Source organism: Peromyscus maniculatus, chromosome 18 (assembly GCF_049852395.1).
Source record: "Peromyscus maniculatus bairdii isolate BWxNUB_F1_BW_parent chromosome 18, HU_Pman_BW_mat_3.1, whole genome shotgun sequence".
Taxonomy (NCBI): Eukaryota; Metazoa; Chordata; class Mammalia; order Rodentia; family Cricetidae; genus Peromyscus; species Peromyscus maniculatus.
The window spans coordinates 51,534,426-51,557,617 of record NC_134869.1 but is presented as its reverse complement, the minus strand read 5'-3'; positions in this window follow the sequence as shown (position 1 = coordinate 51,557,617).

Genomic DNA, 23,192 nt, shown 5'->3' with positions numbered 1-23,192 from the left:
TCTTTAGGGCCTTGCATAACCTTTGTGAATGACTCATGTTTTTTTCCTGGTTCATCAACTCTGTCCCATGCATTCAAGGCTGCCATTCGACATAAAATTACGGTTTGAACATCATATAAACATTGTGTTTGTATTGAAGCATATTGGCCTTCTCCAATAAGCTGATCCTGACAAACTTGTATTCCTTTATCCCTCCATTGTGTTTCTACGTTTCTAGCTTCCTCCTTAAACCAAGTCAGAAATTGAATTCTCTGGCTGGGTTCCAGAACAGCTTGTGCAAGGTCCCGCCAGTCCTGTGGTATAATCCTATTATATGTTGACCAAGAGTTTAACATTTGCTTTACATATGGGGAATGCATGCCATAAGATACTATTGCCTCCTTAAACCTTTTAAAATCCATCAGTTCAATTGGAGCCCAGATATTTTGTGTAGCCATTTGATCAGGCATCTGCTGTACAGTTACAGGATAAATTAAGGATGACTGTGTGAAAACGGGCTTTCTTTCTGTAACCTTATGATCCAAACTTGAACCAACTTCACTGTTAAAATTAACAGGTTTTTCTAAAGCTGTTATCCTGGCACTTAAATCGACTATCTTTTTAAATAGTAAAATGAGAATAAGCATGGTGATTAACTGCATAATTCCCATAATACTAATCTTTTCATATAGTTGTTCCATTGTCAGACTGCCTAAAATTTCAAACAAAACCCAATTTTCTTCCAATGTACACAGGAAACCCATTTTTTTAAATGTGGAAAAAATTTGTCTTTTAAATAGTTTCCTTTATGACTTACCAAATCTGCGTAGAACAGTAGAAATCCGAGCGAATTTCAAAACAGCCACCTAGAGTCCTAGGTGTAAATCCAGAGAGAGAGAGAGAGAGAGAGAGAGAGAGAGAAACAGAGAGACAGAGAGAAAGCAAGAGAGAAAGCAAAAGCGAAAGCGAAAGTGAAAGTGAAAGTGAAAGTGAAAGCGAAGGGGTAGCCGGCTAAAGCTTAAAGCCAGCCACTTGTTCCCTCTGAGCCGAGTCAAGGCTTGGCTTTACAGCCAGGGGCCCTGTTTAGCAGGGCAGGCCTGAGCTGTTTGTAGCACTGGCTTTAAGCAAGCAGCTCACAGTCCAGCCTGAGCCCAAGCAGACCTGGGCCGGGGCTAGGGAGCTGGCTGCTCCGGCTAGGGAGCCAGCCCCAAGCAGTTTTTAATGGATTCTTGTCACGTTGGGCGCCAGATGTAGATGTAACCAATCGTATTATTAAAATAAGAAACACAGAGCCAAGGTAAAAGAGAAAAGCCGAGAGGTCAGAGCTCAGAGATAAAATCTTACCTCCTGCAGTGCTCCTAGCTTCCCCGAGAGAGGGAGGTACTTCCTGTGTCCCTGTTTAAATAATCTTTCTGTTCTGCCTTCTCATTGGTTGTAAACCCAACCACATGACTGCCTCATCACTGCCTGTAAGTACCGCCCTCCAGGTCTTAAAGGCGTATGTCTCCAATACTGGCTGTATCCCTGAACACACAGAAATCTACCTAGCTCTTCTAACCACCATGCTCTTACTATGGCTCTAATAGCTCTGACCCCAGGGCAACTTTATTTATTAACATAAAATTAAAATAACATTTCAATACAAATAAAATATCACCACACACAGCCGTGGCTGGTGCACAGAATCTTCTCGTTGGCAGCAATGTTGGGAGTCAGCCATTAGGTCTGTGGAAGTGACCTCTCTTCCATGCCATGTCCATTCCTTCCTTCATGGATTTGGTCCACAGGTGTTCAGTCAAAATTTCTCAAACTCAGAAATGAGAAACGGTACGGGTCACTTAAAAATAATTATTACCAATATAAGGAACTTATTTTTTAAATCACAGCAGGACTTTAAAATATGCAGTCATAAACGAGGTATACTTTTGCAATGTCTGTAACTCATCTTTTTGGGTTTTGTTTTTTCTTTTAGACAGGGTCTCTCTATATAGCTCTGGCTGTCCTGGAACTCACTACTTAGAGATCAGACTGCCCTGGAACTCACAGAGACCTGCCTGCTTCTGCACTTGCCCCCCAAGGGATTGGAGGTGTGCACCTCCATGCCTGACTGCAACATATTTAAAAATCCAAACCAAGTTTATAAGGCAAAACCCAGTAAGTATATATTAGCATCCCTTTAATGCAATAGATAGGCATTGTTATTTAACTGAAACCAAATCACCATGGGCATGTGCCTATGGCGAACCGTGTGCATGAGCGGGATTTCAGTTCCGTCAACCGATGTGGCCTACGTAGGGCTCAGCAGTTACTGTCCCCCCCCAACTCTCTATGTGAGTGGGCATAAAGCCACTATCACAAGAAACTGGTCATGTCTGGCTCTCAGTTCCCATATCCGGGCGTCAAGTTTGTCTCCAGTAATTTTCTCAACAGTGTGGGAATAAAAACGGGGCTAGCTGCTTGGTCCTGGGGGTCATTTTCAATTTAATGTAGAATACAATTAAATACAGATATAGAAACCAAAATGGTAATTGGCAACATTCATCTACAAGGACTTTGAATGATCTAGGAAAACAAAATGCTTCTTTAAACCTCAAACTGTCCTTGAGATTAAAGAGTCATTTTTGTTCATTTGTTTGCGATCAGTTTCCAAAAGGCATTATGTATCCCCAGGAAGACATCACAGAATCGCGTGGCCTGCTGTGGAGAAAAATCACGAGAGTGCTCCTGGCTTGTCATGGACAGGTTTGAGGTAAAGATACGTCACGATCAGATCTCCATATTGCGCTGACTATACCAGGCCAACTTCGTAAATACATTGTGAGAAAAGAAGTCAGATGTTGGGAGTTGGAGAGATGACTCAGAGGTTAAGAGCACTGGCTGCTCTTCCAGAGGCCCTGAGTTCAATTCCCAGCACCCACAGGGTGGCTCACAGCCATCTGTAATGAGATCTGGTGCCCTCTTCTGGCCTGCAGTCATATATGCTGTATACATAATAAATAAATAAATCTTTAAAAAAATTAAAAAAAAAATCAGATGTTAGGGGATTATTTGGAGATGATGACAGTAATTATACACACACACACACACACACACACACACACACACACACACACACACGCATGCACGCAAGCATGCACACATGCATACACACGAAGAATAATTGTGTTCCAATTGGAGCGACTCTCCCAGGCTTTTGCTCCCAGCCAGAGCAGCTCAAACCTGAGGTGAGTTCTTGGACAGGATAAGGCGGGTGAACAGACCAGAAACTTCCATAAAAGGCAGAGTCTACGATACTTAAGAACTATTAAATATGGCTGCTGAGGAAGAAGTGTCACACCACTCCCCAGATCGGAACACAAGTTGCTTCACAGGTGACCACCCACGCATAGCAAGGACTATCAGGCTGAACATGGCCAACTACAGAGGGCTGGACACAGAGGAAGGAATTCTGCATAAGGCCACCCTGCTGGGATGGCTTAGGGGACGCCAGCCTGCGGGGTATAACGTCTAGGCTTATGAAAGTCTCATTGCCTACCCAGCAGCCATCTAACAAAACGAGCTGGTACCTTCCCATGTAATTGGCAGTCCAGACCCATGAATGTTCTACTGGAAAGAACACGGAATTTGTGGTTACTGAAACCAAAGTTCTAACTCCTGTCTTGCAGCTTCCTGGGCATGACATCTCAGCAGGTCACTTACCCTCTCCATCCTGCTTTCGCAAAGGGAGGCTATAAAACTTTATTTCAAAAGCCAGTTAAGAATATCAAATAAAACAAGGTACTATATTATGCATCACAGCGCTTGTAGCATCATGGACAATGGATGGTGGCCATTCTCATACACAGACGGTAAGGGTGTGGAAAACACCAGACTTCCTAAATATAGACCGTGTCTCTATCACATTCCAGCTATGTGACCTTATATAAGGACATCATGAGATAATTATGTCTAGTACACAGAGTGACTCGGGCAACGCCGTGAGTCAATAGACATGACACTCAGAACCACATGATCTGCACATGCTGTATGTATACTATCTAAGAGTTAGTTTTTATTAGCAACATAATTGCTCTTTCCTCCCTTCCAAAGGTCAACCTTAAGGTATGTTTTCTTGCAGGTCATCATTTTCAGAGGAGGCGAAAGGGAACAAGGACACACTGGTCCCTAAGACACTGGATAAGAAAATCACTGGAGGGGAAAAAGAGGCAGTTGGCAGTCCTAAACACATCTGTGGCTGTTCTGTGGCTGCATTCCAACCTTGCTTAAGACACACCAGAATGCAAAGTGCCCTACCGTGAGAGGTCTGCGGTGATGGAAGTCCAAAGCCCTCTGATGGAAGGGAAGGACTGCCACCAAGTGTGTCTAGTAGAGAAGGCAGCCATCCAGAGTCGGGGACCGAATGCCGGGGAGCTATCATGACACTGTTTTCCGTGAGCTTTTGCTGTCCTTTCTCAGTGGTTAAATACCACAGCGATGCTGGAGTTTTTCCTTAACTGGGAAGGGAGGAGGGGAGTAGAGAGAGAGAAAGAAAAAGGAGGGGGAAAAAGCAAAAAGACAAACAGGAGTACTACCCCACCCCCACCCCAGCCCTGAAGGGATGCTACCACCCGGCAGCCTGGCATTGCCAAGTGTAAGCACAGCTTTTTTTTTTTCTTCTCCCTTTTCTTTCCTTATATGCTAAGCATGATCATGTCTGGTATCTGACTCCAGTCAACCAAGATCATGAACAAACATACTAGTCTTTTTCAAAGTGGTGTGTGTGTGTGTGTGTGTGTGTGTGTGTGTGTGTGTGTGTGTGTGTGTGTCTGCCTGGCTGGCTGGCTGGCTTTGGCTTGGGGTTCCAGTTGGAGCGACTGTCCCAGGCTTTTGCTCCAAGCCAGAGCAGCCCAAACCTGAGGTGAGTTCTTGGTGATTTGCTGCCTCCCCCAGGCTCAGAGGAGAATATTTTCAAATAAATTTCAATGTATTTAAACCAGAGAGGATTCAAGAATGTTTACCTCGGGGGCCGAACAGAGAGGCCTATTGTGGACAGACATTATTAACTGAGTCCACATTGTAACTAATTAAACATTTCCCAACTGAAAAAGCGAGGTAAGGCAGGGAAAACAACATCTTTGGAGCAAAACAGGTTTTAGACGTGACTTGGCCCTGCTACCTGCACTGACCCCTCGACCCGGAAGCCAATCTCTTCTTCCCTGACTCTGCTTCCTTGAGTCCGAGTCACTTCATTCTCTGAGGTCATATGAAAGGATGGTGGCACTACCTATCTCATAAGCTGGTATCAGCTCTGTCATGATCTGTCCCCGACTTCATTCCCTCTGACTATGCCGCAGGTATAGTCCCTCCCAGTCCTGTGAGGCCCCTTGAGGCCCCTGCCAGAGTCTGGGCTCTTATCCATGTCCAGATCCCTCTGCCTGAAACAAGCCCCACATGCACCATTTTCCAGGCTTACAGTGGCGCTTCTAAGAACCCCTCCCTCGGATACCGCTTCCTCCAAGAAGTCACCTTGAGCACCAGCTCCCCTTTAAAGAGGCGGCATACCCTCTGAGAACCCAGGGCATCGTCTACGCACACCTCATTGGTGCACTTGGAACGCTATGGTGTCGATGACTCCTGATCACCCCTTGAACTAGGAGCTCGCTGCTAGCAGAGATCATGCCCCTCCTGCCCCAGGAAGTCTCCGTGCTTATCGTGAGGCCAGGCACTGTAACGGGTAGCGCTGCAAAAGGAAACAAGGCAAGTAAGCATCATAGTTCCATCCATAGTTCCATACATAGCCTCAGATGGAAGCCAGAGCGTGAGAATTTGGTGCTAGCCTGAGGTTCTGTGTCCGACTCTGATGGCTGAGAGATTGTCTTATACTGTTTAATCTAAACTCACCTTTCTCTTGAAGCTGAGAGCACTTGCTGTGGGGTGTTCTGTATGTTAAAGGTGTTGCTCTGATTGGCTAATACATAAAATGCTGATTGGCCAGTGGCCAGGCAGGAAGTATAGGCGGGACAAGCAGAGAAGAGGATTCTGGGAAGTGGAAGGCTGAGGCAGAGAGACACTGCCAGCCGCCGCCGCCGCCATGACAAGCAAGATGTAAGGTACCGGTAAGCCACGAGCCATGTGGCAAGGTATAGATTTATAGAAATGGGTTAATTTGAAACATAAGGACTAGATAACAAGAAGCCTGCTGCGGCCATACAGTTTGTAAGCAATCTGTGTGTTTACCTGTTTGGGTCTAAGCAGCTGCAGTAGGTGCGGCAGGTGAGAGAGATTTGTCCTGACCATGGGCCAGGCAGGACTGGAGAAAACTCCAGCTACAAGCACTGGCTATCTCTGCCGACCACCGATGGCATTCCAGCCAGGGCTCCAGCAAATCTTGTTGCATGACTTGCTGATCCAGCAGGCCTTTGCTTCCACTCTGCCAAATCTTGTTCTGACCTGCTGTCTCAGATGCCAGTAAAGGAAGAGGTAGGTCCAGCACCCTCCCTCCTCCTCCCCTGACACAGGTTGGCTCCTTTAAGAACGTCTCGGCAAGAGGCTTATTTATCATTCCTCTCTGAAGAGGCACTTGCTTCTGAACACCTGTTCTTATTCCTGCTCTGCCATAAGTCCCCACCTCTTCCTCACTGTGTACCCACCAGAAACTTCAGACAACTTCCCTTGATGGGCACGTCTTCCTTCTCGTGGGCTCACACAAAAGGTTGATGAGGATGTGACCACACCTCAGCCATGTGCACCCCTGCATTGTACATGCTATCTACTTGAAGAAGTGCAGTCGTGTTGACCTCATCTGAACACCTGGGATTAATTCAAGGAACCGACACCACATTCTCCCCCTACAGACCCACTGTGCTCTGTTCACAATTCTCCCAATGGTCCAACTGTAGAAATATCCAGACCAGGATATTCTCATCCTGGGGAGATGTTCTCATCTATCTAGAATTTACTCTTCTCAACTCAACTGCAGAAGCACCAAGTGGTGGGAACCCAACCTGTGACCCACAGACCTAACTTTGAGAAGACATCCCCTTCCCTGGGTACACTTCCTAGACCAAGGAAACTCTGAAAGGCTTTGTCAGGAGGTGGGCAGAGGAGGAGTCTCATTCCTCACAGTAGTCCAACCTCAGTGGTAGAAGGACCAGGTAGGTGCCCATGAGCAGAAACTCTGGAAACAGGGTAACCAGGGCCTTGGGATGGCTTTATGTGTTGGCTGGTTTTCATGACACCTTGACACAGGTTGGAGTCATCTGGGAAGAGGGAGCCTCAACTGAGAAAATGCTCCATCAGACTGGCCTAGGGCCAAGTCTGTAGGGGTATTTTCTTGGTAAATGGTTAATGAAGGAGGGCCAGCCCATTGTGGGCAGCGCCACCCCAGGGTAGGTACCCCCTGGAAGGAATAAGAAAGCAGGCTGAGCAAGTCATGAGGAGAAAACTAGTCGGTACTGGTTCCTCATGGCCCCTGGTTCAGTCCCTGCCCTGACTTCTGTCAGTGATGGAGTATGAGCTGAGAGTTGTAAGCTGAATTAAACTCTCCTCTCCAAGTTGCTTTTGAACATGGTGTTTTATCACAACCATAGAAACTGTAACTGATATATTTTTCTTCTCCTCGCCATGGGACCTTGGTCACGTATCTTAACCTGTTCTCTCCTGGGTCTCTTCTCACGTTTGCATACTCTGGGCTGACTGGAGGCTGGCCCTCCAGTTAGCAATATTAAAGAATTAAACCAGGGGCTGGAGAGATGGCTCAGAGATTAAGAGCACTGGTTGCTCTTCCAAAGGTCCTGAGTTCAATTCCCAGTAACCACATAGTGGCTCCCAACCATCTGTAATAGGATCTGGGGGCCTCTTCTGGTGTGCAGGCAAACATGCAAACAGAACATTGTATATATAATAAATTCATTTAAAAAAAAAAGAATTAGCCGGGCGGTGGTGGCGCACGCCTTTAATCCCAGCACTCGGGAGGCAGAGCCAGGCGGATCGCTGTGAGTTCGAGGCCAGCCTGGGCTACCAAGTGAGCTCCAGGAAAGGCGCAAAACTACGCAGAGAAACCCTGTCTCGGGGAAAAAAAAAAAAAAAAAAAAAAAAAAAAAAAAGAATTAAACCAGTCACAGAGTCTAGTTTTACAAAGAAGAATCACATTTAGCAATGACAATGTAGAGCTCTCTACCACTGTAGACATGTTAATTATGCTTCTCTTTAGCTGGCAAACATTTGCTGATGCAGACTTTTACACATTTGTAGACATCGTCGCAAAACAGGCCCGAGTTCCTAGAGATAGTACAGGCTGGGGGTGTTTTTCAAAATGATTCACGAAGAAGTCTCAAAGGGCATTCAGAACAGGAAGCTCTTCTTAGCAACTTGCAACTTACAAGTCTCTGTGAGGTAGGAAGGGGTTTTCCGATTATCTCTGCAATTTGGCTGAAGCTCCCTAAGTGAAAACACTGAACAGCAAGTCTTTTCCTCCACAGCCTCCAGGGACCTGCTGGGTGGGTACCAAAACTCACCAAACGGTTCCCAAACGGTAACAAGAGTACGCAGAGGAGAGTGGAATCCCTCAGGAATGTGTGTTAAGGGGATTCCTGAGGACAGGGATCATCTGGCTACTCTCTGGCCTTGAGTGAAGGGACCTTGTGCTACTGAAGAACTGTAGATACGGATGAGCGAGGACCAGCAGAGACCACAGTGCAGCAAGCCTTGCTCTACACTCTGAGCATCTGCACTTCTGAGGCATCTAGACTACTTGGATGTGCTGGAGCACTCATGAGTCCCGTAGTTACCATGGGGATGCATCAGGAAACATCATCAAAGGACCCAGCCCAGGGCAAGAGGGATCATCAGTGGTAGAAGCCCCAGACAACTCCAGGGACAGCTGTGGGATAAAAGGAGGGACGAGGATCCCAAGAGCTCAGCGGCAGAGTGTTTTGTCCTCAGCAGCAGCTAGGACTTCTGAAAAGCCCCCGACACAGGGCGGAAAAAGCAGTGACATCATGACTAGCCCCGGGTCTGTCAGCCAAGAGGAGGGCCCATGAAGAGCACAGAAAGACCAAGACTGCTTCTTCTGTCTCCCTCTCTGCCTCAGCTCCAACCCCTGGAAACCAAAGTCAACAAAGCAAACTGAGGACAAACAAGTGGGGCAGAGTTGGGGAGATAGTGAGGCTAGACCTTCCATCTCCATTGTACAATCTGAGGGGGACGTTACGGTCCCGACTCTGTGGGGCAGCAGTTCTCACCCTTCCTAATGCTGCGACCATTTCATCCAGCTCCTCATGTTGCGGTGACCCCCCCCAACCATAAAAATTGTTTTCATTGCAACTTCATAACTGTAATTTTGCTACTGTTATGAATCGTAATGTAAATACCTGATGTGCAGGATATCTGATGTGTGACCCCTATGAAAGGGTCGTTCAACCCTCCTAAAGGGGTTGCGACCCACAGGTTGAGAACCACTGCTGTAGGGTCTTCCAGTACCCACAGAAGCCTTGGTATGTGCACCATACGGCTTGGTTTCCTTACCTGAAGACGATTAAATGGTGGGGGCAGGAGGTGGACAAGAGGGAATGTTAAGCATAGACTGTTCTCAAGATGGTCATGGCAGTGAAACACGAAGCAGTTTCTCATGTGCAGTTGCTGGGCTGAAAGGCATTCACAACACTGTTTGGTTTGGTTTGGTTTCTTTAATGGCAAAGCATGGTCTCAGCAGCCCTTCTGTCTACCAACAGAGGGAGGGCTCTTGGTGTTGCTCCACCAGCCTGGCAGAAACCCACAGACCCTCAGCAGGTGGGTGGGTCTCCAGCCTTCTAATGGGAAGGAACTCCACTGAGGAATCCTTCATCCCTTCATTTCATCTTGGGGAGTAAAGGAAAAGTTAGAATCAATTCATCCTCGGATATTCAGGGATTCCCCCTAGGATGGAGATTGCCACTTCTAACATCACCATAGGCTTCAAAGTCTGCCTTCCGTCTGCCCTGATTTTCCTCTAAGGACAGAGAAGTGGCATTTGGGAGGAGGTACAATTTAGGTGAGAAAGAGTAATCGGAAACCCCCCCCCCAAAAAAAAATCAAACCTCTATCTGAAAGACAGGGATTGTGAGATTCAAAGGAAGAGCTAAGGAGGGTAGAAATGAATGTTCTTTCCTTCATAAAATCAAAATTTAGCGGGGTGGTGGTGGTGCACACCTTTAATCCCAGCACTCTAGAGGCAGAGGCAGATGGATCTCTATGAGTTCAAGGCCAGCCTGGTCTACAGAGTGAGTTCTAGGAAAGGCTCCAAAACTATACAGAGAAACCCTGTATGTATATGTATATGTATATGTATATGTATATGTATATGTATATGTATATGTATAAATCAAAGTAGGCCAGCAAATATCAATAGTTCCACAAGGTGACCAGACACAATCCCAATGCCCCGTGTGCTATCTCCCACGATCTCCAGGACAAACCCAAGTCTTTCCTCATGGTATTCTCATTACCTCATTGCTACTCCACTACTCTTTGAAAGCAAGAGCCTGGGTTAGCCACGTCCCTCTTTCCTAAGGACTCTGGCAGACAAGCACGCATTCCACATGGAAGCCAGAAGAGCACGTGGCAAGCGCTGGGCATGCCCGTCTGGTTTTTCACTCTTCGCAAAGCTTGGTGTCTGGTACAAATTCTGAATTCTCCGAAAAACACTAGAAAAGGCAGCTGGAATAGCCATATCTACATAGAAATGTGACTGACCTGCTAATATTAACCAGTCTAAAAAAAAAAACAAAAAACCATGAAGCATGTGGTTTCCATTACAGTCACAATGCCACCGTAGAATGACAAGCAGCCTGCCCTCCACGACTACCCTCATTTGCATGGTCTTATGTTACATGTGGGGCTGGAGTCATCAGTTCAAGAGAAATAAGAGTTCCTTAGCAAGTGCCGAAGGACAGATTTCAGCACTAGGCAAAGGCTTGAGACTATGCAGGATTTGCACGCGCAGTCACATGACCACTACCTGCTCAGCACTCTGTCTCACAACCATTCAAGTACGCTCACCTGGACATTCTCACACATAGCCCTCAACCAAGGTCACTGTGACTATGATCCGGGTGGGCTCTCGATCCAACCCCGTGGCGTCTTAGCGTTGATGATGTCATGGTCAGTGACAGGCAGAGCTGGACAGGAGTCTCCAAGCCTGTCTCCTGAGGTCATTTAGTCATGGGCAAGATTTCCACTTCTCCAAGGCTTGCTCTGCTAAGCTGCGAAGGGATTATCATTGCTGTGATAGTCCAAGCTAGCGTTCATCACACCCAACATGGTAGGTAACCCTGCCCATGTTGCTCCGTGCACTGCTCTACTTAACAACCACAACAGAATCGATGTTTTCTCCCTTTAGACATGAGGACACTGAGGGGCAGAGAAGTTTATTTGTTCTCCAGGGTTTCATGACAAAGAAGTGGGTGAGCTGGGATTTGAACTTGAGTCTTATTAGTGCCTAAGCCCATATCCACACTCAAATAACACGAGGACTACAAGCGTAGAGAAAAATGGTTGGGGGCAAGAACTCTTTTTTTCCTGCTGATGTTCTCTCACTTTCAAACAGGTCCTGCCCCAGAGTAATGCTATGAGGATTAATTAGCTTAATATGTAAGCGACCGATGTAATAACACTCAGCACAGGATCGCTATTCTGTATGCATACTGTATTGATTGCTATCAAACAGTGGACACACAGATGACGGTGAAGAACTAGAGTGAGAGACAGAAGGAGCATGGGAGGCTGCCAATGACATCCTGCTCTTCAGGGGTGGGGTGGGGCACCCATAACACCCTGGAGGTGGCCTTTCAGAGGTGACCAGAGACACTTTCTGGGGTGCTATGTTCCCTACTCATGCAGACATCAGGGCTCACAGTATTTAGACGACTGGTTTACATTCATAGTCCGTCAAAGCAGGAAACAACTGGATGAGAAACACAATGCTGAACAAGTGGGTGCCTCGGCTGATGACTGAGAACGGGAAAAGCAAGGCAAGAGCTGATTACCAGTGGTTTGGTCCAGGCCCAGGACTCCCTGAAGGCACCCCTGACATCTGATGGCATCACTAAATGGAGTCACATGATGGTCTGAAGCAGACCAGCTGGTGCACAACATGGAGGTAATGGGCCTTGCACACCAGCATCATGAGACCATTTCCGATCTCATCCATTTTAGGTGAGATGTGTACCTTAGGGAAAGCTTCCAGGCCTTTGTATCTAAAGTGACCTGCCTGCGAATTTCTTTGTCAATGAGGAAAGTACATTGCCCTAGAGAAGTGCTATGAGAGATTAAACCAGTGATTCTCCACCTTCCTGATGCTGCGACCCTTTAATACAGCTCCTCATGCTGTGGTGACCTCCAACTATTAAATTATTGCATTGCTACTTCATACCTGTGATTTTGTTCCTGTTATGAATCATAATGTAAATACCTGATATGCAGGATATCTCATATGTGACCCCTTTGAAAGGGTCATTCAATCCCCAAAGGGATTGAAAACCCGAGGTCAAGAACCACTGGATTAAATGATCAGGGATGGTTTAAAGGCTATGGAGCTGCTAAGAAGACTCCATCCCAGGGACTTACCAACTCTCATTTACGAAGTGACTATGAAGAGGGGCATTTTAGTCTTGCGCTATGGTAAGGAACCAAGAATGACCAGGCATGCTCCCAAGCTGGAAACAGTTTCTTCTCTGACTGAGTTCTCCAGTTTTGTTTCTGAGCTCAAGTCTCTGGCTAGAGCAAAGATGAGAAGGTGGGTGAGCAGTTCAGCTCTTTCCAAATTCCCTGCTTTTGCACATGTTGGACATACCCTCAGGATCATAATTTTAATTCTAATATCCATCTCTAGTTAACGCACAATGTCCCAGAAGTACAAGCATCTAAGGGCTTTACAATGTAACCCTGGCTGGACTGGAGCTTGCAGTGTAAATCAAGCTGACCTTGAACTCACAGAAATCCACCTGCCTCCACGTCCTGAGTGCTAGAGTTAAAGGTGTGTACCACCACATCCCAAAACATTTTTTAAAGAGAATGATGATCCTGTTTGTAGGAAAGGATCTCCTCCCTGGACTACAAGAGGAAGAAACTGCTCTCCCTAAAATGTAAGAAGAATGTGTTTCTAGGCAGTTGTGGCGCTCTGGCTCCTTAAAGAGTCTCAATATCACTTATTTTGGCAATACTCTAACAATAATGCCGATCAATACTAAAATCTGAATATGTCATAGACATCAAGTAGCAAGGCAGGAACAAGATTTTATTTAAAAAACTGTTGGTTCAATTTATCCTAAGAGTGAGCTGTGTTTTGCTTACCAAAAGGCATTAAAAAGCCCATTGGATGTTAGAAAATTAGATTCTAAGGTATTTTTTAGGAGACTAGAGCCAGGTGGTGGTGACACACTTTAGTCCCAGCACTCAGGAGGCAAAGGCAGGCAGATCTTTGAGTTCAAGGCCAGCCTGGTCTACAGAGCAAGTTCCAGGATAGCCAGGGCTACAAAGAGAAACTCTGTCTTGGAAAAAAAAAAATTTTTTTCCAAAAGAAGACTGAAAAACTGGGGACATTAAATTGATGGAGGGATGCAGAAGAGAAAGTTCCAGAAAAATGAGATCTGGAGGCCTAGGGAGAGAGGAGCTCAAGAGACATCAGCTCTAATGGAGAGCTGAGGTTGTCTCCACTAGAAACTGATGGGGGTAATTCTATGTCTAAAGACTGCTGTACTCAGCAGGAACAGAATCCCTTGTTTTTACAAATCTGTTTTAAAAAATTAGCTAGCCACTAAAGAGCTAAACAGAGAATTCACAAAACAAGAACTACAAATGGTTGAAAGACATTTAAAGAAATGCTCAACATCCTTAATCATCAGAGAAATGCAAATCAAAACGACTCTGAGATACCACCTTACACCTGTTAGAATGGCTAAGATCAAAAACACCAATGACAACCAATGTTGGAGAGGATGTGGAGCAAAGGGAACACTCCTCCACTGTTGGTGGGAATGTAAACTTGTACAACCACTGTGGAAATCAGTATGGCGGTTTCTCAGAAAATTAGGAATTGAACTACCTCAAGACCCAGCCATCCCACTCTTGGGCATATACCCAAAGAATGCTGATACATACCATAAAGATACATGCTCAGCTATGTTCATAGCAGCACTATTTGTAATAGCCAGAACCTGGAAACAACCTAGATGCCCATCAACAGAAGAATGGATGAAAAAAATGTGGTACATACACACAATGGAGTACTACTCAGCAGAGAAAAACAATGAAAGCATGAAATTTGCAGGCAAATGGATGGAACTAGAAAAAATCATCCTGAGTGAGGTAACCCAAACCCAGAAAGACAGTTATGGTATGTACTCATTCATAAGTGGGTTCTAGATATAAAATAAAGAACAATCAGACCACAACCCATAGAAAAAAAAAATCACATCTCAGTACAAATAAAATATCACCATAATAAAAAAAAAAAAATTAGCTAGCCACAAATGCTTTCTAAAAGGATCATTTGAGAAAGATGGAAATGGTGCTTTTATTTAAGCTTCAAGAAAGAAAAACACCTGAGCCCATACAAGAATAAGCTAAAAAGCAGAGACCTTGGAAAAAAAATAACAAATAAAAATAATAATAAAATAAATAAAAATAACAAAAAAAAAAAAAACTTCCACAGAGGATGAATAGCAAGGTGATATCAGTTTCTTTCACATGAACAACAGAATCTGTGTACTGATGATTGGCATGACCACTAAAGCTAGTGTAATTAAGGGACACCCAGAAAGAAGATATGTCTGTATTATATTAAGTATATAATGCAAATATCTCTCCTATTAAAGAAAGATTAGGTAACATCATATTTCTCCCAAGCCACTGCTGTTACCGAAAATATTCTAACAACCATTAAGGAAACAGCTGGTGAAATTCAAATATAGCCTGTGCAGCTAGAAAAAGTTCCACCTCCAAATTGAATTGTGCAGGAAATAGCCAACAGTACAATTCTCTTCTTTGTCTACAGGGAAGAATTTCCTGTGAGATTCTGTGGGAAATGAGAAAGAGCCATGGGTCAACAAGACTGGAAGCCAGCATGATTTTGACAATGATATAATCTTCATGGGGGTGGGGGGATTGGATTACCTTTTCACACTCACCTTTTGGACTCTGGAGGCCATGTCCTTGGAAAGAGATGCATTTTAAGGATTTAAGAAATGCCACTGGTGGCCCCTGGCTACAATTTCACTGAGGGATTATGTAGTTGTTTGAATGCAAATGTTCCCTGCCCCCAATAGGCTCATGGGGGGTGTGGGGAGCACTATTAGGAGGTGTAGCCTTGTTGGAGTAGGTGTGGCCTTGCTGGTGGAAGTGTGTCACTGAAGGGCAAGCTTTGAAGTTTTAGAAACTCAATCCAGGCCCAGTCACTCTCCCTTCCAGTGGCCTGAGGATCCAGATGTAGGACTCTCAGCTCCTTCTCCAGCACCATGTCTACCTGCATGCTGCCATACTTCCTACCATGATGATAATGGACTAAACCTCTGAACTGTAAACCAGCCCCAATGAAATGTTTTTCTTTATAAGAATTGCCGGGGTCATGGTGTCTCTTCACAGCAATTAAAAACCCCAACTGAGGGAGAATATTTCCTTAAAATCTCTATCCATGACATCAGAATTGTTGCACAACATTCTGGTAGACAATGGCATCCATTAGTCAGCCACAGTCTCCTGTAGGGAGTCGCAAAGAGTCATTTTTCAATATGGGTCTGGGCAAGCTCTGAAACATTCATCCTGGCAGCCTTCCTTAACCTTTCTCTCGTTTGCTTGACACAATCTCAGAGATGCTGGCACACGAGGCTTGGCAACATGAGCCTCCCACCTTAGTGAAATCAGAACTGGACACAATGTCAGTGAAGGTGGCCTGTGCAGCAGAACCAGTCTGGAAATATCTGAGCGAGGAGAGTGTCAGGGGTATAACACTTCAGCAACTCCTTCGTCTCAGGGGAAACTCCCCCAGATGGAAGGTATTGGTGTTTTCCTGACCAGGGTGAGGGCTGTTAGAAATATAGATTTAAGTACACTAAAACCTGAAGAGTTTATTTGATCAGAAAGTAACTCCTCAACAAGACAGCTATAAACCAGAGGCAGTGCCCAGTGCACCAAAGCAGCCTGTGGGGGGAAAGCATTCATGGTGCGAATGAGAAATGTTTGACTAGTTACATTCAGATCTTTGCTTCATTTTGATCATCTCAGCTAACAGTCTCTGGTGATAGAGTGAGTGCCCAGTCAGCTGCTTCTGACTTGGGGAGCATAAGATTCAGCTTGTTTACATAGGGATCCAGGACCTTGGAGCCATCTTGTCCAAATGGCCTTCCATTGAGTTATTTTAATGGCTCCTTTGAAGGTATGGTTGATTTGGAGGGAGGCTGCATTTAGCCGGATCACCTTGCGAGACCACACGCCAACATCCCAGCACCCAGCATAATGATTGTGTTGTTCAAAATAAAGAACTTATAGTAAAAAAAAAAAAGGTGACCATGATCCTCAAATGTAACCCTCTGGTTCTTGACACACCATCTTGAGTTTTCCCAGGTCCCCTTATACATGCTTGCCAGGAGGGACCACCCTGTGTATCTGCAATGTCTGTTTTCTCTCCGTTACCACGGGAGCTGGGAGGAACTGTGTAGACTGGCCAGGGATTATGAACAGCAGACAATGCTCTTAAAGAATCCTGATTATCCTCATGACTGAAGGCCTCATTCATCTATTTACCATCTTGCCATAGTGGCCAGGCCCTTGGGAACCTAAAGTGTGCCTTGTTAAACTTCTTAGCCAATGAATTTTGTTTTTTGTCTGAACAGTTAATATATTCTAATCTTTTGTACAGCTTTAATGTTGAGCATATCCCTCCTCTTCCTCATTTCCCCTTGCACTCTCTTTTTGATGAAATGATGAATAAAACGTGACACCCCCAAGTCTGCCACTTTGGCGTGAGGATTAATTAGAGCTGAAGACATCTGGGGATTCAATAGACACAGAAAGGTGTCTCTCCAGAGTTACCAGAAATCACTGCATATGTAGCTGTATTAACTCCGGGTACTTTTGGTGTCGTGTGATAAAAACCCAACTCACATTGCTCTGAGGCAAACAGGAATGTGCTGGTTCTTAACTAAACGGTGAAGGAGGAGGCTTCTCAAGCTGAGGAGTGTCTGGACCCAGAGGATTTGATGATGGCGTGGAGATACAATTGATCCACCTTCACTCATCCTCAGGTCTTACCTCCCTCCTCTCCAAACCAGTTTGCACCATGGGCAACAGGGTGGCTGGAGAGCAGGGCTGCTGATTGAGGTGAATCTTTATCTTGTGTTGCTAAAGTCTTTCCTTGGGGGAAGAGATAAACAACATCTACCCTTCCTCCTATGGTCCCAGTACACAAACTAACAAACCAAGGCATGAGCCTACCAAAATTCACTCTGGCGAACCAGTGAGTGTATTGGGTTTACATAGAGAGCATAGGTCTGGGGTTACTTACAGGGGTATTGGGGTCCCACCCCAAAAGGGAGCACCTGGGAAGATTTTACCAAGCAGGAAGAAAAATTTCCTTGTACCTGAATAGATACAGACAAGCCTTCACCACCACCACCACCACCACCACCACCACCACAACCACCACCCCAGGCTATATATTTCAGGCTCTCCCTAAGCCACATGCAATTAAGGCAGCTTACATACATCAGGTGGTAGAGAACCACCGGATACTCAAAGGTCTTCTGACCCTCTCCATCCCTCCATGAGTGGGTATAAACAGTCAACAATGCCAGCTGGGATGATTCTTTCTCAAGGAAATGCAGCTGAACTCCCAAAGATGGAAATTGCATGGCCCAGAGGATAGTCACCCACAACTGAAAGACAGGTCCTCTTAATGAGACTCTTATTAATGCCTCCAAAGGGCCCCTGAGTGCTTATGCATGAACTACATGCCGACCTCAGGTCACATCACAAGGTGGGAAGAATAGAACATGACCAGTCCAGGTACATAACAATGAATTCGCCAATCCCACCCAAGAAGGGAGAGAAATTTCCCAACTGAGAGCTATGAGCAGACAGGTTTGTTTATGAATCAAGGGAAAGATGTCTGTAGAATATCTCTTCAGCCACGCATGCCATAGCCAACCCCCCCCCCCATATGGCCTAATCATACATTTTTACTGGAAGGCCTGAAGAATCCCCTCCTGGGTCCAGTTCAAAACTGAAACAAAAACAAAGCATAAAACCTCAAAGAACGGGCCCCCAGCTGGATCAGGCCCTCTGAATAGGTGAGACAGTTGATTGGCTTGATCTGTTCGGGAGGCATCTAGGCAGTGGGACCGAGTCCTGTGCTCATTGCATGAGTTGGCTGTTTGAAACCTGGAGCTTATGCAGGGACACTTGGCTCAGTCTGGGAGGAGGGGACTGGACCTGCCTGGACTGAGTCTACCAGGTTGATCGCAGTCCTCGGGGGAGGCTTTGTCCGGGAGGAGGTGGGAATAGGGGGTGAGCTGGGAGTAAGGGGAGGGGGTGGGAAGGGGGAGAACAGGGGAACCCATGGCTGATATGTAGAACCAAATGGTATTGTAAAATAAAATAAAAGGAAAAAAAAAACAGAAAAAAAAAAAAACCTCAAAGAACAAAAGCCTGTTGATGGCTGGAAAGCCATGCACTCCAGACACTCTAATAAGATAAAAAGGCTTCTGAATATTTCACTTGGAACAGACAACTCACTTAACCTCTGTGTGTCAGGCTCACCTGCGCAGCTGACTTGGAGATCCTAAGACAGAATAATTTAAGATGGGGGGTGTGGGGGGGGCAAGTAACAATTTTCATCTGGAGAAGGGAAAAAATGGTATCAGTTCCCTGGATTGGATGCCACCCAAGAAAAGCCATTACCCACAGGTGACATGTGAAATATCTGCTTTGATTTCATGCTGGAGATCATTTTAGTGCTGTCAGGACAGAGCACACCAAGTCCCCCTGGTTGTCAAAATGCCATTAAGAGTAAAACCCTGACAAGAAGAAATCCACTCCCGCGGCAAATGCTACAGAGCTCTTGATGAAAACCAGATACATCTGCTGGCTGGGGAGAATAAAGAGAGCAACCTATGGGAGAGGAAAGGATTTCTCCCCTCACCCACGGCCAGGTTCATGGCCCAGGTTCTAGAACAAAGACAGATGAACAAGCCCAAAGCATGCAGATGAATGGAACCCACGCTTTACAGCAGATAATAGAGTTCATAAGAAAAGGAAGACCCCAAGACACAGGGGGGCATGAGTGATGTGTGTGTGTGTGTGTGTGTGTTTCTCTCAATTTTTATCTCCCCTCTCTCTGTGTCTCTGTGTCTGTCTGTCTGTCTCTGTGTGTGAGTGTGTGTGTGTGTGTGCTTCTCTCTATATGTGTGTGTGTATATCTCAATCTTTCTCTCTCCTCTCTCTGTATGTCTCTGTGTGTGTGTTTCTCTCAATCTTTATCTCCCCTCTCTCTGTGTCTCTGTCTCTCTGTGTGTGTGTGTGTGTGTGTGTGTGTGCGCGCGCGTGCACATGTGTGTGAGTGTAGCCAAAGGACAACCTGAGTGTCATTACTCAGGCATCATCCATCTCGGTTTGTTGTTTGTTTGTTTTGGTTTTCATTTTGTTTGAGACAGGGTCTCTCACTGGCCTGGAAATAGCCAAGGAGGCTAGCTTGGCTGGCCAGTGGATCCCAAGAACCAGCCTGTCTCTGATTCTCCAGCATGGGGATTAAGATTAAGCACTCCCACACCCAGCCCTTTTGTTTTGTTCTGAACTTGGGTTCTAGAGGTGGAACCCATGCATTCCTGCTTGTAAGGCAAACACTTTACCAATGCAGCTCCAGGCCTGCATCTCCTTTGTGCCGACTTTGATAGAGGAGACAGCCATGGGGAGGTCTAGAAAACCAGGTATGATTGAGCGGGACACAGCGGGGCCGGCTATGTGGGTCTGTCTCTGTGTCCCCAGGTCTTCCAAGATGAAGACAGTCCTTTCCCGTGGGTGGAAGGAGGCGCTTCTCCTGCGAGGGTCTGAGCACTTGCTTCAGAGGAAGAGGGGGACTCGTGAGAGGGTCTGTCAGGCTCTTGCTGCTTTCCCAAGTGCCGAGGTGTCAGGTTTAGGGCTGGGTATCCTGAACTCCAGCAGCCTGAAAGAAATAAAAAGAGAGAGGGGAAGATAGAAAGAAACAAGGAAGGAAGGAAGGAAGGAAGGAAGGAAGGAAGGAAGGAAGGAAGGAAGGGAGGGAGGGAGGGAGGGAGGGAGGAAGGAAGGAAGGAAGGAAAGAAGAAAGGAAGGAAAGAAGAAAGGAAGGAAAGAAGGAATGAAGGGAGGAAAGAAGGGAGGAAGGAAGGGAGGAAGGAAGGAAAGAATGGAGGGAGAGAGGAAGAGACAAAAGGAAAGGAGGAAGGAGGAAGGGAAGGGGAAGAAGAAAAGAGGAGGAGGAAGGAGGCAAAAACAGAGCTATCTTGTACTTGTGCCTTCAGATTTATGCCGCAAAGTTTCATGGGTAAAAAATGCAGAATTTAGAATTAGCGCTGTGAGGTCAAAGTCGGCCAGCTGTTTCCACCTTGCAGTTACATGGATTTGGGTCTTTAACCTCCTGCTGTAACAGATTCTTTGTATGAAATACATAGAGAAAACTAACAGGACCATCACTGGAGATTAGAAGTAGCACCAGTGTTGGCCTTAAGAAGAGACATTCCTTGTCTACAGTTACTTGGCTACAGTTCACGGTCCTCAATGCTCCATTGAAAGCATCCTTATTTTCCAGCTCGTGAAAATTGAAATGCAGGGACGGACCTCTCCAGGACTCAGTGCCTCGTTCACGGGTGTAAGGCATGGCAGCCTGTGAAAGACATCTCACTCCTGTTTGACACATGGAAAAATGAGAGCAGGCATTTGAGAACGTCAGCCCTTCTAGACCTGCTTTCTGCAGGACACTAGAGGTCCCTGTTGACACTGAATCTGCCAGCCCTGACGAGGCAGAATTCAGAGCGCCAGTTTTCTACATCAGCCCCACTAGATGTCTCTTCAATAAAATTTTAGGCATTCAACGACCTGGCTCTACACAGTCTGTGCCCAGGCATTGGACGCAGAAAGGACAATGTGTTTTAATAGTTCCCTGAGTGGGCGCACATTCTAGGTGTCACATTCTGCAGTCTCACACACACACACACACACACACACACACACACACACACACACACACAATCCTAAAGGAAGACATGCCGTTTTCCAGAACCGTTCATTGTTTGAAACTGAGATGACATGGCAAGTGGAGGAGGCAATGATGTCTTTATTTCAGTCAGTTAGAAACCACGGGCAGTCCTCGGAAGCCATGAGGGAGAAGACTTTCGAGAAGATAAGCCGTAAGGCTGCTCCTAAATCAGCAAGTCGGCGGAGGTGTTAGAGGGGCACTTACTCACCGTAATGTGCAGAACAGCTCGGGACCAAAGCACAATCCAGCTCTGCGATGGCGCTGATAATTGAGTGACACACCAAACAAATGGAATGGCTCCAGAAGTGGGATTTGGCTCAGTCAATAAAGCACTTGCTATACAGCAAGACGATCTAAGTTCAGATCTCCAGCACCCACATAAGAAGGCAGGGATAGCCGGGTGGTAGTGGCGCACGCCTTTAATCCCAGCACTCAGGAGGCAGAGGCAGGTGGATCTCTGTGAATTAGAGGCCAGCCTGGTCTACAGAGTGAGATCCAGGAAAGGCACCAAAGCTACACAGAGAAACCCTGTCTCAAAAAAACTAAAAAGAAGAAGGAGAAGGAGAAGGAGAAGGCGCAGGCGAAGAAGAAGAAGAAGAAGAAGAAGAAGAGGAGGAGGAGGAGGAGGAGGAGGAGGAGGAGGAGGAGCCAGGGATAGCAACATGCACCTGTAGTCCCAGCTCTGAAGAGGACCCCTGGGGCTACTGGTCAGCCAGTCTAGCTAAACCGGTGAGTTGCAGGTTCAGCAAGAGACCCTGTCCCATAAAACACGGTGGAGGTCAAGTGAGATACCTGTGCTGGCTGGGTTTGTGTCAACTTGACACAAGCTAGAGTCATCACAGAGGAAGGAGCCTCGGCTGAGGAAATGTCTCCCTGAGACCCAGCTGTAAGGCATTTTCTCAATTAGTGACCAGTGGGGGGAGGGGGCAGCCCATGGTGGGTGGGGCCATCCCTGGACTGGTGGCCCTGGGTTCTATAAGCAAGCAGGCTGAGCAAGCCAAGGAAAGCAAGCCAGGAAGCAGCACCCCTCCATGGCCTCTGCATCACCTGCTGCCTCCAGGATCCTGCCCTGTTTGAATTCCTGTCCTGACTTCCTTCAGTGATGAACAGCAATGTAGAAGTGTAGGCCAAATAAACCCTTTCCTTCCCATCTTACTTTTTGGTCATGGTGTTTCATTGAAGCAACAGAAACCCTAACTAAGACAAAAGCTAATACTGCCTTTTGCCCTACATACACATATACACATATGTACATACACATACGCACATACATGTGACATATATATCACACACAATAAACAAATAACTGGCATGACCAACTGCCAACTGATGCTGTGGAGAAAAGGGTCCCATATCCCCTTCAGTGAGGTGCTGGTCCAATTGGAAGTGCTTATGAGTTCACATGACCATAATCTACCCTCAGGCACAAAATCTGAATGTCATGCATGTCTCATCTGCCAATAGGGAGAGCAGATGCTGTCCCAGACAAGTGGGTCGGAGTCCCAGTCTCTGTACCAGATTCATTTCTCATTGAATACTTTGTATCTCCTATTCCAGAATGTTCTTCAGTCTCTCTTAACTTGGCAACATGAGTCAGCCTCCTCCAGACCCAAGAACAAGACTAAGCATAGACAAGACTAAGGTCCTTGAGCTGCAAGGCCGAGTCTCATCTTGACAAGAGAACCTTCTCCAAAGCAGTTCCCTCTGAGACGTGTTTCTGCAGACTGCAAGCTGTCTCCTGAAGTACCTCCTGCTAATATGGAACTTCCACACTTTGGTTTTCAATTTCTGTGGAGTCTTATGTCCCGTTTTACTGTCGATGCTAATTGCTCTTTGCTGTAAGTACCCTTTCGCAAGACTGGGAGCTAGCTTTCCATGGTAGTGCTCACTGGGGAAACTTCCTAGAAAAAAAATGCAAAAACATTGCATTGTGTACTAATTGTGGGGCCTTCCTACGCACAAAAGAGGCTAA